Here is a 12,340-nt window from a genome sequence, read left to right on the forward strand (position 1 = left end):
GTGTATTGAATCTCTGCTCAGGAGCGATCGACGCTACCAGACTGAGCGTGGGAGTGTTTCTGGTATCCCCAATGAGCCGAACTGGCCGACCCTCTGAACTTCCGGAACTGCGGAACCCCCTCTACGTTGCGCTTGGGCCTCCTTTTATACTCAAGGGGTCACCGACAGGGGGCAACGTAGACAAGAAGGGTAAAAATGGAAAAGGATGCGGTAGGTGCAGCTACCGCTACTGTGGATACAGTGCACCCTACCTAACTCTGACGGCAGGGGACAAGGGCATTAAATGCCTGTCTGAGTCTCCTAAACAGTGCAAAAGGTGACCGTTTGGAGCACCACCGTTTGCCACGATGGGCTTCTCTTCATCTCTGCTTGCCACCACGTACCCCTAGCTGCACGGCCTCCCGCCACGTGTGCTTGGGAGAGTCCCAGAGTGACACGTTAGCAGGTGAGCTGGAGCGCGGGCACGAAGTGGGGGTTTCCCGCGGCAAGCTCCTTGCCGCGGCCGTCGTCTTGTCGCGTCCGGAAGCTTGTCGCTCACCGGATCTTGCCGGGACACAGAGTGCGTCGCAGCAAGCTTTCTTGGTATGTCTTGAGTGGCCTTCCCGGCAAGCTCCTCTTGCCGGGGTCTTGTCTCTTCCCGGCAAGCTCCTCTTGCCGGGGCCTTGGTTTGAGTACTTTGTTCTTGAATGGTCTTCAAGGGAACCACGGAGGGTCCTGGCGGTCACCCGGCAAGCCTTGCCGCGGGGCACTGCAACTGCCCATGCACGAGTTCGGGGTAATAGGGTACCCCTACTCTAGTACACCGACAGGGAATCTCAGGGACGAGATTGTTGTAACGGGGGTAGGTCCGTCACACACTGATTTTGATGGCACAACACTTAAGATGATAAAGTGTGGTTTGACAAAAACTTTTGCATTATTTGACTTTTATTTGAGTTGGTTTTCTCTCTGTGTTTTCAAGTGCTCTTAAAAGTCAACATAGCTTCACCTCCTATATTTCCTTTCCTTGATTCAAAACTTCAGCCCAATGATCATACCATGTGTATAGTACAATATAGTATTTTCTTACAAAAATAATTTGGCCAAATAGTATTTTCAAAAAATAGTTTTCCAAAAACCCCTAAATTAAGGTTTGCACTACAAGTACTTGATGGGGGGTATGAAAAGTATTTCAAAGAGTATATTTGAAACCTAATAGATATAGGACTCCCATAAACCACAAAAATATAATTTTAAAAGTTACTTTCCTATTTTATTTAAAGGCTTTTTCCTTAGGCCAGAAATGGTCTTCAATAGGTTAAAATTATTTTTAATGCTTTAAAAATATTTGTAAAAATTCAGGGAACCTCAGTGGACATATATTGTCCATATATAAGAGTTTTAACACATGGTCATGTTCAAAATATTGGTCAAACAATCCAGAACCCTTTGTGGATATTTCAAGCTTTTGAAATATTTACACAGGAAATATTCTCTAAAAATTCCATGAAAATTCTAGCATGTCACTTATGACATATTGGATGATCTTGACAAGCCTCATGTCTTGGAGAACAAGATAACATCACCAAATCCCCCCAAAATCCTCTCTGACCAGAATCAAATTTGAACAACTTTGTACTACCAACTTTCTCTCCTTGACCCCAACTTTTGTGAGCATGTTCACATGACCAAATGAGGCCACTACACCAAGTGGTGCATCAAGGAGAAGTGATTTTCTCAACTAGATCCACAAAAGTTCATTTCTGCTAATTTCTAGGGTTTGCCAAAGTTTCATTAGCAAACTCTTCCAAATGAGCTCATCTTCCTTTTTCTTTGTCATTTTGTCATGCCAAACACCCCTGCCAAGTGCCACAAGAAGTAAATTAGTGCAAGTACCCCAAAACCATATCAAACACCTTCTGCATGTTAACTAAAAACCCTGTTTGGGGCTCTCCAACTAATCTCCATGAGCTACACCTTTTACCACAGCCCCTCCTAGTCCCCTTGCACCTCCAGTAACAATGGCAAATCCACAGCTCAATTATTGGATGGGTAAAACCCCACTTTCTCTCTCTGGACAGCCCATTTCCCCCTCTCTCTCAACCCCACCCCTCTCCTACTGGCCATCCATGGCATCCAATGCTCCTCCCCTCTTCTTTACTCCTCCCTAGAGCTACCATACATGCTTGGACGTGCCCACTTTGCCAAAAAATGGCATGCCGGCCATTTGCATGCTCTGGAGCGCGCTACTGTGCTCTCCCGCACTATAGCCGCCCCCTGCCAAGCACCTCCGGCCACCTCGGCTCTCCCCCTCTTGACAGCCGATGCTCCTCGACGTCCGCAGCATGCCACGCCTCTGTCCCCTTCCTTCATCTCCCTCCTCTCGCCCCAGCTCGCATGAGCGCCGGCCGCCCGAGCGCACCAGTGAGAGCGCTCACACGTGCGGTGCCCTGGCCCCCCTTCTTTCCCTCTCTTCTCTCCCCTCGCCCTAGACCAACCTCACGAGCACCCCAGGCACGCCCACGCGCACCCCCGTGGCCTCCAGCAGCGACTAGAAGCTCGCCGGCGCACGAGCCACGGTGCACCTCCCCCCCTTCTATTTAAACCCCTTGAGCTCTCCTCTCCTCACCACTCACCCTCTGCACCACCATATCATCCGCCTGCACCCCCAGTTCCTCTCCAGACGAGCCCGAGCTCGAGATCGAGCTCGAGCTCTGCCGCCTCGGGTGGCCGTCGATCTCAGGGTACATGCCCTCTCCGCCGCTCCTCTTCCTCGATCTGGAACCGCCGCGACTCACTGACCATTCCCCCTTTCTCCCCCGCTTCTTTTGCAGCCAGAAACAGCTGGAACCGATGACGTCCGAAGCTCCTCCGCCGCGAGACCTCGTCACCGACGAACGAGGCCACCCCGGCGGCCGCAACCACCTCCACCCGAACGGTGACTCGATGTTGAGTCCATCCGTACCCTCGCCCGACCTCGCTGTCCCTGCATCGATGCCGGTGAGCCCACCGGCCCACTGTCGCAGGGTTAGGGATGACAGGAGGGCCCCGCATGTCAGCCTCTCCTCTCCATCGCCCCTTTCTCTCTCGCTGACGCCTGGGCCCCGCCCGTCAGGTTTAAACCTGGCGTGTGCGCGTGCACCAGTGCGCTGGACCGCCTCTCTGGCTGGGCCTCCTGCGCTACGGCGGTTCTGGCCCAGCAGGCATAGAGCCCTTTTTCCTTTTCTTTTTCTATCACTTTTCCAAAAATTCCACCGGATAAAATATTTGTCCAAATAAATTAATTCCAACTCCTAAATTCCTAAAGTATTGCAACCTATTTAATGGTCCAACTTTCATTCAAATCCAACAACCTTTCCTTCACTGTAAATACTTTAATGTGGTTTTAAGCATTTAAATATACCTTTGTAAATCCATTTCTCCTGTTATGCCACTCCAAATCCAAAACTAAGAATTTTTTCCTTCTTAGTTTTCACCCTAGTATTTTACAAAAATAAGTTGACATTTTTTGAGCAATTTGATTTTTCTATTTTTATTATTGTCTTATTTTTTCCATTATTTTCTTGCGACATTTAGATCCCCTATTTGACGAAGTTGCTGAAGAAGGAGGAGAAGGATTTGAAGACCTTGAAGAACAAGCCAATCAAGGCAAGCAGCCCTTTGACCATGTCACCCCTCTTGTTCATCGGTACCCTTTTTCTGATTGCATGATGATCAAATATGACGGTGGTAAAACTTGTTGTGAACCACCCCATGATGCATACCCCTACTCATGACCTTACCTTGTTCATGATTGCATTTTCAAGAGACTAGTTGATGCAGAATGATGCATGTGTACCATGAACTCTTCATGGTTACATTCTTTCGAAAACCCCATCGGGTGCCCCTAATACCCTTGGGAGATGTTGAACTAAGGTCACCACTTGAGGAAGAAGTGGTGTACCAAAGAGGGCTTTTGGTGTGTGTGTGTAAACTGATGGATTAGATTTATGTGTGACTATCGTCCCAACCAAACATGTGCAACCACTCTACCCCTTTATGGGACGGGGCATTATTGATTACTTAGGCTGATACTAGCATGATGCCCACATTACTAGTGATGGGGGTGACTTGAGGTCACTCTCGGGACGGGGTCGTGCTTGGATAGGCGGCCATGACAGTTTTCACAGGGCATCAGACACACCGTTGGTCCCTTCATGTATGCGTAATAATGTGAAAAGGGCAGAGTCCCACGATCTTTTGCTTATACATGAGTGTCGTGTATCAACGAGTGGACCCTATGTTAGTGTCGTCTAGGGAAAGTTAATGATCGGGTTCTTCCCCCGAGTACTTGAGGTACTGCGTGATCGTGGATGACACGAAAGCTTCCCGGATCTTGTGGGTAAAGTGTGCAACCTCTGCAGAGTGTTAAACTATTTGAATAGTCGTGTCCACGGTCATGGAGGAGGTGCTACTTAAACTATGTCCAAAAAATTTACAATCTCGGTGCATGTGTGTGTGGAAGAGAACTATTTGTGTCAAGGTGATGACTTGACATGTTGAAAGAAATGGCATTGATTCAAATTCTATTTATGTTGATATCTGTAACCTGTTCTCAAGGTTAACCATGTTCATTGATGCATACCTCACAAGTTGATAGGACATATCACCTAGCTTGAAGCTAGGTTGCTTACTTGTTGTACAGTTGCATTGTTACTTTGAACCAAATCATGGGTTGCTTACGAGTACATTCAAAGTACTCATTGCCTTGCCACTGGTTATTTCATTGACCAGGCATGGAAGAGCAGGAGTTCGAGGAAGAGTTCTTTGGTGATGAACACGCGAACTAGGACGCTTCCCAGTTAGAATTCCTGTAGGGTTAAGGCAGATGGCATGGGTTCTACTTATCATCAAAGATTTCCGCTGCTTAAGTTTATTTAGTGTTCAGCCCTTGTGGCTTTATCTATGTAAGACTTGACCATAATGGTCATAATTTGTGTAAGACGGTATGCATGGATGTAAGACTCTTGTTATTCAGCTTCTGTGTGTATAGTGATCATTGATCTCTGGGATCACTGTACATGTGCATTCGGTGATCACGACTTATGAGTCGGGGTCCCCACACAATAGTCGTAGTGGAAGTAGTTGTACACGTTCGTTTCAAAGAGGTGCTTGACGAATCCAACGTCCTCGAGGCGACGGTAGTGGAAGTAGTGGGACACAACGACAGTAGTCGTGCATGTTTGGGATGGAACTTGGCGCATCCGAAGGTTACTTGACAGGTCCAGGCTTGGTGTGCCAATGAGGATCACAGATGTATGGGTGCAAGTGGTGCCGAGGTGGAATTTGGGAGCGAGCATGTGAGGCCTCGGGGTTGCATCTTGCATTCTCCACGGTTTTGGCGGATCCGCTGCGACGGTAGTGGTACTCCGGTCGAAGATGAACTTGGCAGAATCCAGCTGGAGGTAGCCGTCCATGGTTGTACTCGTATTGACGTGCAACACGAGAAGCAGAGCAAAATCACGGAGGAGAAGGAGCCCTGGCCGAAGGTGGTCTAGGCTACGGGAAACCACAACCAAGGTGGGACTGCCAGGCCATGGTGGAGGCGCTCGGTCCTCGGGCAAGAGTGGGAGGCGGACATCAGCAGATGAAGGTAGCTGCTAGTTGTCGAGGTCATCGTCGAGCTGGGTCGCTGGAGCGGCCGGGCAGGAGGTGTGAAGGGAAGTAGGTGCGGCAATGCTAATGGCCTCGCAGGCCATGGCGGGCGACGGGCGCGGTGTGGCTCCTGTGGTTGAGGCCGAATGGAGGGAGGAGGAGGCGCGGGAGATGATGAGGCTAGGGGCGCCGGACCACGGCGACGGTGGATCGAGAGCCTCTCCCAATCGGGACGAGGACGGAGGGGGCGCGCGAGGGAGGAAGCAGGGAGCTTGGGCAGCGAAGCACGGGTAGGAGGTGATGCGGGTCGTCCTCCTCGCCCTAGACATGACGAGGCACAAGAGGTCTTGGCGTGGGGCTCCGGCAATGCAAGGCCCCGAGAGGAGCTTGGTGGCTAGCTGATGGAGGAGGGCGTGAGGCGCGCGTGGCCAAGGGGATTGGGATCCCTCTCCTATGTGCACGAGGAGGGAGATGAGTGGAGGGGAATGGGGATCGAGCCGAGGGTCTTCCTGGCGGTGCAAGCGAGGGGAACGAGGGAGAGAGCGAGGGATCGAGAGGAGAGGAGGCGAGCGCTAGGGTTAGATAGGCTGGGGTTGGCTGGGCTGCTGAAGATGTTGGGCCTAACTGGGCTAGTCCGAAGGAGGAAAATGGCCAGGTGCCTGCTCAGCTGGATTTAAAGAAAGGAAAGGGAAAAAGGATTTCCTTTTCTATTTACATAAAAGAAATAGGAGCAAAATATTTATTTGGAGGGCAAAATAAATACAAATTGAGTTGAAAACTGATATGGGTCTACTTTGGCATATCTCAAAGTGCCACAACTTGAACTGGAGCCAATTGGAGAATGATCGAGGATTTATAATAGATGGAAACGAGAGAGATTAAAATGCAAGTTTGTTATGGTGGCTTCCAAATGAATGGAATATTTTGTTATAGCTCCCTCATAATATTGGGAGGCTATATTATAAAGAGGAATCACCATTGTGAATATCCCTCGATTTAAATGGACCGAAGATCCATACGATATTATTTAGATGAGTTTTTAACATTAAATGACATGATGCAATGCAAATGATGCAATGATGAAATGCACCAAACAAAATAAAACCCACGACGAAACTCGGAATCCATGGAAGGCATCTGGAGTGTCGGTTGGAGCATCGGGTGGAGCGTCGGTCTCGGGGTGTTACAACCCTGACACATATGATGGAGAATTCTTCCAAGAAGAACATGGGCCTAGAGGCCGTCTCAACATCCATCCACGCATGGAAGTACACATTACAGTAAAGAAGAAGAAGTCGAAGAGGAACCAGAAGAGGTTACGAATGTGGAAGACCTCTCAATGCTTGAAGGGTTACGTCTAGGCATTGCCGATGAAGGTGATGATGACGGTCAACATGAGGACAACATCCTTGACGACACGTATGATACTGATGATGAGGCTAGAACTGACGTGGAAGAAGAGACGGACTATGATCCAGATGATCCCGACTATTTTTAGTCGTAGTGTTGAACTGTAATGTTGATTTTGTACTAGTTGCTTTACCATGACCCAGATGATCTCAAACATGTTGTAATGTTGAATTTGTAATATTTTTGAACTTATGCTTATCTATTTGAAGTATAATGTAGTATTTGTACTATAATTGCATGGTAATTCTCATTGCGTATGTTTTTTGAACTTATTCTTATTTATTTGAACTATAATGTATATGTACTACAATGCCATTGGTAATTCTCATTGCGACAATTGTTTGAACTTATTCTTATTTATTTAAACTATACTCTTGTATTTGTACTAATTGCTTTAGTTTTTGTCATAGCAGGTGAGTGAAGCATGGTGGGCCTACAAAGGAAAAAGCCCTCACCGCCCCTAGCGAGATCTTTGCTTGGTATTTTATCACCGATCTTCCGCCTTCCTCCCATCCTCAGTCTAATCAAGGAAGAGGAAAAGGCCGAGGAAGAGGTGCACATGGAGCAAATGCTAAGAGAAATCCGGTTCGGCCTCCCTTGCCACCACCTGCTGTGGCATCGCCTGAGGATGAGAGGGTGGAGGACGATCGAGCTGGTGTCTCAGTCCCCCGTGCCTGAGAGGGTGGAGGACGAGCCGGTGTCTCACTCCCCCGCCTCTGAGAGGGTGGAGGACAAGCCGGTGTCTCACTCCCCCATGTCTCAGAGGGTGGAGGAAGAGCGGTTGTCGTCAGAGGCCTCTAACGAGGAGGTCTCGACCTCTGACAAGGATGCCTCGACCTCTGACGAGGAGCATGCTGGTTTCATCCAAGTTGAGGAGGGTCGGTTCATGTACCTACGTGCTTCCTCAAGCTTCCCGGAACGAGGGCTTCCTGTGGAGCAGAGGCCATGTATTGCTCCATGTGGAGAGACGTAACTAACTTTGGCTTCCCATTTTCTACCTTCAATATATGCAACAATTGCTAATAACTTTGGCTTCTCATTATGTAGTGGTTGGAAGAAAGCTGGAGCTAGCAGGGGAAAGTACCGACACGTGAACGGCGTCCTTGGGAGCCTCATTAAGGAGCATTACCCTAGCATGGTTACTTTGCCTGGGGAGGGAAAAGTTCTGGAGCCAGCACGGACCTGGGACCACTACAAAGCCTATGAGGATATTGGTGTAGCCAACAACATCGAGATTCACAACAAAGCCAAGCGGGTCTTTGCCGAACTTTGGATAATCATTAAGTTTCCTTCACACACTGCATCTCTACTACTATAGTACATCAGTTTTTGAACATGGACTACCCCTCCACCATCTTGTAGTTGCAAAACTGCTAGCCGTTGATCTGCTGCACTCAACAATTAAATTTTCCACCCATGAGAAAACTTAGATTTAGATTTTTTTTCTTTATTTTTCTTAACAGAATGCTAGTAGACTATAATACTATAGTGGTAGGAAAACTATCTAGAAAACTTAGATTTAGATTTTACTTTATTTTTCTTAACAGAATGCTAGCAGACTATAATACTACAGCAATAGGAAAACTATCTAGAAAACGTAGATTTAGATTTCACTTTATTCTTCTTAACAGAATGCTAGCAGACTATAATACTACAGTAGCAAAACTATCTAGAAAACTTAGATTTAGATTTTACTTTATTTTTCTTAACAGAATGCTAGCAGACAATAATACTATAGTAGCAAAACTATCTAGAAAACTTAGATTTAGATTTTACTTTATTTTTCTTAACAGAATGCTAGTAGACGATAATACTACAGTATGTTAAGTTCTTAACAGGACACACAAATGAAATAGATTTTATAACAAACCTAAAGGTTTGAAAATTACTGCACCAAACTAATTTTCTCTATATTTGCAGGATTTCTATAGATGTGAGGATGGAAAGTTGGAGGAGGCACGAGCGGTTGTCAACGGACATTGCTCGAAGCTTGTGCATAATATGGTGCATGAGGCGCGTCCTTTAGCCGTCCTCAAATATATGGCAACTCAAGGCTATAAAAGTCTTGATAAGAAATCCGGTAGGAGACTCCGTCTTGAGAAGGAAAAGTACATGCAGGTAAAGCATATTCATGCTTGTTATTTCCTCAACAGGCTGGCACTCAATTTCTTTTTGACGTATATGAGATGCAATTGATCAAGTAGGTTACTCCGAGATGGTGTGTCGTTAAGGGGGAGTGTTGGGAGCGGATCATGGACTATTGGTATTTCAAAGAGCATAGGGCAAAAAACAAAGATTATAGAAATCAGTGAGCCGCAATGCTAGATCCACCACATCATCAAGGCAACTTGAACATTATGGAGTTTGGTGAACGTTGGGTATATCTTACTTCCCATATCGATTTGTTCTTCATAAGCTTTCTCTTCTCATACATGTTGCCAATCCTTGTGATGAAATCTTAATCATGTTGCTTTGGTTGCAGGCGTCTCACCATAATGCTCCACTGCCCAACCTTTTCGTCTCATATGCTTTGGCCCATAAGGCACCGTACAGAACAGCCACACCTTACGATGAGAATGACACAACGTCTGCATACTCCAGCAAGACCGCCTACGATCGGATGGAGAAATTTAAAGGGACGACAAAATAGTTGAAAGGGCCCGAGTATGATGTGACAACAGAGCCTCTTGACCACGCGTTGGTCATGATCTCTAGAGAAAGAAGGAAACATGGCAAGGAAACAATTGCAGGAGGAATGTTCCCTAGCTCCTCCCATAGCTCTCTCCCTAAATACAAAGCTCGGTTAGGTATCTCAAAATCTTCTACATATAAACGCTCGACTCCAGCTATGGTTGAGATGGAGGTATTCTATACAAGTCCTTCTATATATGTTTGTTTCTTACTTACTGTTGGATTGAAGATGCGATTGGCATGCCATATTTTGCAGGCCCGACTAGCGGAGGAGAGGTGAGTGGCAGCAGAGGAGAGGGCGGAGGAGAGGCGACTGGCTGATGAGAGGACGCAGCAAGCAGTGCAGCGGGCGGTGTTGGCACAAACTAGTCAATGCTTTGAAATGATTGCGGTTAGTTCCTTAAGTGCCAAACACATACATGAACTCTTCTACTACCAGTACTTAATCTTCACTCAAACATAATTTTCAGGCTTATTGTACAAAGAATGGTATGCCCGCTATGCAGATGCCTCATCAATTAGGCCATGGATCTAATACTGATGGATCTTCACACGCACGAGGCCCAAGCGACAACAACCTTGGTGGTTCTCCGAATGTTTGAGATCGAGTATGGTTAGTGCGTACATATTTCATTTACATAGGTCTCAAATTTGTCAAGATAGAAACAAGTAGCTATCTGGATTCTTGAAGATCAAAGTTATAAGTAGAGACAAGTAGAGACCATTTGAACTATTTCAAACTATAATCCATTTGAACAATTTCAACCATGATCTTAATTAACTATATGCATTCTTGAAGCTATTTATTTTCATGATTTAGAGACCACTTGAAGATATTCATGATTTAGAGACAAGTAGCTACTTACTTTCATGATTTAGAGACCATTTGAAGATCTCCGTGATTTGGAAACTTGTAAGTAGATACCGTTTGAACCATTTAAAGATCATACTTATAACTAGAGACAAGTATAGACCATTTGAAACCATGATCCATTTATTCTCAGGATTTAGAGACCACTTGAAGCTATTTATTTTCATGATTTAGAGAGCACTAGAAGATATTTATGATTTAGAGTGTTGAATTGAACCAATCTTATAAGTAGACACAAGTAGCTATTTATTTTCATGATTTAGAGACCATTCTTGAAGATCTTCATGATCTAGTGTTAAATTAGCATGTTCAAAATTGGAGAAGTGTTCAAGAAACTCCATATTTACTAGAATCTATTTATTTTGGAAACTCACTATGGAATATGGATCACTATTTATTTTGTTGTGTCGAAGTACTTTCTTTTGTCTATTTGGCATATTGATGATTTCAAGCACGTTATTTCTTCTTGTGCCAAAATGTGACAGACACCATTCAATCTTGTAGGTTGCCACCTGGATGCTCTTTGGGCTACGACATGGACATGAAGGCATTTGTTGTAGTGCCAAATCTTACGTAGTGATGCCATCTTTGTTCATTGTGTATTATATGTATGGGACTATATGTTGTGGAACTATATGCTATGGAATTTTGTTTTGGGACTATATGCTATGGAACTTTGTCCTGGGAGTATATGCTATGGAACTTTGTTCATTGTTGCTTATATGTGCTATGGAACTATGTTGTCCTATTATGGTTCTGTGCTGTGAGGATCTTTGGTATGGATCAAGGCAATTACTATATTGTGTATTAAACTGTTAAATTTCTAATTATCAAAAAAAGAAGCTTTGCGGTCTAGGGACATATGGCAAACCTGCCACATGTCGCTAGCCACATTATCAAAAAAGAAGCTTTGCTATTGGAATTTTGCCATCTGGCCAACAGGTAGGTTGACGACAAAGAGTTAAACCAGCCCGTGTGTGTCTTTTCCCACTGGGCCACGAATCCCAGACGGTAAAGTCCTGCCATTTTGCCTAGTGGGCCAAGCATGACAGATGGCAAAGTATGCATCTTTCCCATCTGCCTGCACTGACAGTTGATGGCAAAGATAATGGACTTTTCTGTCTGGCTGGACGGCTGGTAGACGGCAAAACACTTTACGTCGTCCGTTAGTCCGTCCGTTCTGTCTGTTGGAATATTTTGCCGTCTGATGTTACCGCCTGACGGCAAAAGGTATAGACTGACGACAAAGTCTTTGCCGTGAACCAGAAAAAATAGCAGACAGCAAAGTATTCTTTGCCGATTTATCTTTGTTGTCTGACTTTGCCGTCTTCTTCCTGATGGCAAACTCTTTGTCGTCTGGATTTACGTCTTTGCCGTCTGTTATCCACAAACGGCAAATTAGCAGTTTCCTATAGTGTATGATCACAAATGAAATGTGTATTGATAATGAGTGGGCATGGCATCTTCACATATATGATGAGTAAACTAAGCAAATGGCGGTGCAAAGAAGCCTAAGAAACGCAAGGTAACTTACACAAGTTACATGCAATTAGTAAAACTTTGCCAAATTAGAATAGGCAGCTTATGGGGTGAACAAGATAGGTCATCTGCCTTTGACTCCTTGAGCTCAGAATAGTCATTAGGATCATATTATGAACATGAATTTGTAGGTGTGGAGTGTGTGGGCTTCATTCCATCCAAAATGGAACTAAATGACTTTATGCCATGTTTCTTAATCATTGCACTATTCCGCGT

The sequence above is a fragment of the Triticum aestivum genome, chromosome 4B, assembly GCF_018294505.1.
Source record: "Triticum aestivum cultivar Chinese Spring chromosome 4B, IWGSC CS RefSeq v2.1, whole genome shotgun sequence".
NCBI classification, from domain to species: Eukaryota; Viridiplantae; Streptophyta; class Magnoliopsida; order Poales; family Poaceae; genus Triticum; species Triticum aestivum.